This window comes from Neltuma alba, unplaced genomic scaffold (genome assembly GCF_004799145.2).
Source record: "Neltuma alba isolate B1F8T4 unplaced genomic scaffold, ASM479914v2 tig00011733_pilon, whole genome shotgun sequence".
Classification (NCBI taxonomy): Eukaryota; Viridiplantae; Streptophyta; class Magnoliopsida; order Fabales; family Fabaceae; genus Neltuma; species Neltuma alba.
Window position 1 is genome coordinate 47686 of NW_021636361.1, and position 4733 is coordinate 52418.

General features: G+C 38.4%; 1 pseudogene; it reads left to right on the forward strand.

The window, feature by feature from the left end:
- LOC114717333 (xyloglucan galactosyltransferase MUR3-like) lies at positions 1 to 3489 on the forward strand (annotated as a pseudogene).
- Positions 3490 to 4733: the final 1244 nt, after the last annotated feature.

Below are 4733 nucleotides of genomic sequence, written 5' to 3' on the forward strand. Positions count from 1 at the left end.
TTTCTTCTGTTACCTCCCTGCAAAATTCACTCCTTCAAATTCTGGAATTCCGTCTGCTGCTGAACGACTCTTTCCGTAAGTAATTCGATTCGATTCTCTCCCTCTTGCTTTATTCGGCGCGGGTTTTCCGGTTTTGAGTCGTTAAATCTTGTGATTTTGCTTCCTACTAGATTGATCTAATCAAAGACGCTCGCTCACTCCTCGTGAGTCGTGCTGATTTTGATACTCATAATTGGGCCCATACTCTTTCTGATTCCTTCTTGCTCTTTTCCATTTCCGTCTGTTCCCACCAACTCATTAGTCATTCCTTTGTATTTGGCAAATACTTTTGCCGCGGCAATCAGTTCTTTTGCTCTGGAGCTGATCCCACGCTCAGATTAATCATTCCTCTTTAGTCTAGGGTTTTATGTCTTAGTTGTATTTCGTTGATGTAAGCTTTTGGGGTGTAAGTTCGGATTTTATTTTGTGGGCAAGCGAAAGAATGTCAATTTCGTGACTAACTTGCTGAATATTCGATTGTGATCGGAATGAAATGAGAAAACGCCCTTTGGCGGGCGGTCTCCCTGGACAAATGGAGAAAGGAACAGTAAAAGGCCAGAATTCTCGGCTTTGCTGTTTGGCATCCTTGTCTGCTATTTTCTGGTTTTTGCTATTGTACTTCCACTTCGTGGTGCTAGGAGGTAGTAATATTGATCAGTCAACCAAACTAGAACCTGCTTCTGTTATTCGCGAATCTTCTCCAGTCCCTGTAGCCAAAGTCGGTCAACGGCAAACCCCTCCTAGAAAGATTGGCATTCATCATTTGCAGGAGCCTCCAAAAGATGACAATGACCATCAGGTACAAAGCCCACAGAAGAATCATCCATTCATGAAAGCAATGCGAACTGCCGAAAACAAGAGTGACCCTTGTGGAGGGAGGTATATTTATGTGCACGATCTTCCCTCAAAGTTTAACGAGGATATGTTGAAGGATTGCAGGACTTTAAGCTTGTGGACTAATATGTGCAAGTTTACCACTAATGCTGGGCTTGGTCCGCCACTGGAGAATTTTGAAGGGGTGTTCTCAGATACGGGATGGTACGCTACAAATCAGTTTGCTGTTGACGTGATATTCAACAATAGGATGAAACAGTACGACTGCTTGACAAAGGATTCGTCTATTGCTGCCGCGATTTTTGTACCCTTCTATGCTGGGTTTGATATTGCACGTTATCTTTGGGGTTATAATATTTCAAGGAGAGATGCTGCATCACTTGAGCTCGTTGAATGGCTTATGAAGAGGCCAGAGTGGGGTATAATGAATGGTAGAGACCATTTTCTTGTTGCGGGAAGGATAACATGGGATTTCCGGAGACTAAGTGATGAAGAATCAGATTGGGGTAGTAAACTTCTGTTTTTACCAGCAGCGAAGAATATGTCCATGCTCGTGGTCGAATCCAGTCCCTGGAATGCCAATGATTTTGCTATTCCATATCCCACATACTTCCACCCTGCAAAAGATGCTGATGTGTTCATCTGGCAGGACAGAATGAGACGATTAGAGAGGAAGTGGCTATTCTCGTTTGCTGGAGCTCCACGTCCTGACAACTCCAAATCGATTAGGGGCAGATAATTGACCAATGCAAGAAGTCAAAGGTTGGTAAGCTGTTGGAATGTGACTTTGGTGAAAGCAAATGCCATTCTCCAAGCAGCATAATGCAAATGTTTCAGAGCTCGCTTTTCTGCCTGCAACCCCAGGGTGACTCGTACACCCGAAGATCTGCGTTTGATTCAATGCTGGCTGGTTGTATACCTGTCTTCTTCCATCCAGGTTCAGCATACACACAATATACATGGCATCTTCCTAAGGACTATACCAAATATTCTGTCTTTATTCCGGAGGATGATATTCGAAAGAGGAATGTGAGTATAGAGGAAAGGCTAATGCAGATACCTCCTGAGCAGGTGAAAATCATGAGAGAGGAGGTCATTGGTCTCATTCCAAGACTTGTATATGCCGATCCTCGCTCTAAATTGGAAACTCTTAAAGATGCCTTTGATGTTGCTGTACAGGCAATTATTGACAAGGTTTCAAATTTAAGGAAGGATATCGTTGCAGGGCATACAAACGACAACTTCATTGAGGAGAACAGCTGGAAATATGCATTGTTGGACGAGGGGCAGCATGAGGTAGGACCTCATGAATGGGATCCTTTCTTCTCAAAACCGAAGGACGGAAATGGAGATTCCAGTGAATCCTCTATTGAAGCTGCTAAAAATTCTTGGAAGAATGAGCAGAGAGGTCATTCATGAAAATGGAAGGTAATGCATCCCCAAAATTCTAAAGTGAACTTTAATGTAGGCTCAGGTAAGTGCCTTCCTCTGATTAGGAAAGAATTGAAGGGACAAATTCTTTCCATGTTATGACTTTATTGCAGAACTCGTATGCAAGATTAGTTGGCGGGCTTCGTCACAGATAGCCCCAGTGCGGAGATGTTATCTGCTTTCCACATTTTTGTTATGTAGGTTTTTCTGCTTTCTACCTCATGTATTCTCCTTAGTGCTCACTTGAAATGTATTTTGCAAGGTTTAATAATATTCTAATATAGAATTCTTGTCCATTTGATTTCATAGGAAATATAATAATGATTGGATTAGTGGTTGATTGTATATCTGAACAAGTTTAACAGCCATAAAGCCTAGGAAAAAATCAGTAGAAGTGATTATCTGAACAATATATTGTTCTGCAGACGCATCAGTGCTGCACTGGACTTTAGATTGAGGCTTGTTTTTGCGAACGTTCAAATAGTAAATTTGCTTCACCGTGTCTGAAAGCAATTGCTAATTTGCATTTATCTAACAATTTTCTAGTCCAACTTCTTGGGAGATCCCTTTTTACCTTATATGAAATCAGTGAATTGATCAGCTTGTGGCTAGTTAATGGATGGAACTGGTGGAAACCATAAGCTGTTTCTTACCATCGTTGTTGCTTGTCAGTAAAAGTCTTGTTTCTGGCTTTTGATAAAAAGAGGGGACCAGTGGGACAGGATGGGGCTCAGCAAATTGTACCAGAGTTAAGTTTCCATTTTCATTTAGTAGATATAGACGAGCTTCACTCTGATGATTGATATTTGCATTGATGATTGATGAAATGATTAATGATCTTGAGATGAAATTTGAAAACTTTTTATGCAGATAACTGTGTGACAGTCTGGGAAATTATACTTTTGTCCTTTATGGCAATTGCTTAGAGGGCGTTCTTGGCTGATTGGCAGCATTTGATGATGCTTGCCCTTTAAATATCATGAGAGGGGCAATACCTGCGGGCCTGCGTAATTTTTTTTCCCTTCCCTGATTTGTCTTCTACGATCTGTCCAGCAGGATTATGACGTCGGTGCCATTGAAAAATGTAATGGCTGTTCATCGTTATCTTCCAAGTACCGTCCAAATAAGATGATCCTCGTTTAACAAAGTGTTGGAGCCAGGAAAATCAATGACGTTTTTGTTTTCTATGCCCTCCTTGCCACTGCAACTTGCTATGCAACTTGAACTGGCTAGAATGCTCTTCCAGAGACCAGATGGTAGCAAATTGGCGGTGATGAGATTGGAGTATTATACAACGTCTGCTTTTGATTCGTCTGCCCTTCGCAGAAATTGAGCCACGCTCATCATATAGATCAGAGAATCAAAGAGGACAGTGATGACGCGCTACAATTGGATCCCTTTTTTGGGCCAGCAATTGGATCGGTTTGACCCGATGATAAAAATAATTTAGGAAAAATCCCAATTAAATCCATCTGAAATAATGAAATTTTAATTAAGACTTATACTTTTAACAAATTCTTAATTAGGCCAAGAGGCCTGATTAGGGATTTTCAAATGTTGCTAAAAGACCAGAATGCCTCTTTGTAATCAAAAAGGAAAATTGAATGTAGGTGTAAGCCTGATTTTAGTTTTAATTATTCTAGTAGAGTTACTTAAAATTTTTTAATTAAAAAAATTAAAAATCAAGATAAAAAATATATGATAATGAATTAAAGATTCATAGAATTCTTTCATATCTATCAATATTAAATTTATGAAGAAGACTGTCACAAGATTATAACACGAGAAGATTTATAGAAGGAGTATAATACTTGTTATAACTATTGACATGATAAACCCAAATAACTTAAGAATGAAAAATATAATGGAACAAATTTTCTCCAACCACCTTAGACCAGTAAATCTCTTGGAACACCAAGAACTACGAGATGTGAATCACAATTCTAAAACACAAAAACATACTACTATTCAAGATGCCATCAACATGGTCACACAAAAAAGACTTGCAAAAATCCAAATCCTAGTTGAAATTGGTCTAGCAAATAGCTGATTTTTTTTTTGGGGCATATGTAATGTGATCATTGGTGCAAGTGAAGACTAATGAGAACATAATCTTTCTTAGATTTTATATCAAAGTTGTTTCATAATTGTAAATGTATTGTCAACTCTAGAATTTATGACCTTTTAGTTATTTTTTATATAATAAAAATTTGATAATGAATAAATCTTGGAGACCGAAAAATTGATGATGAATTTGATAATAGTAAAATTAATTTTGATAGATATTCAAGAATTCCATAAATCTTTGATTTGATTTGTTCTCACAAAAAAAAAAAACTTTGATCGTATTAATCTTTAACATTTGAAGTCGTGAAATTTTTATTAGTTCCCGTATTTTTGTAATTCTATGGATTTTTTTATCTTGACTT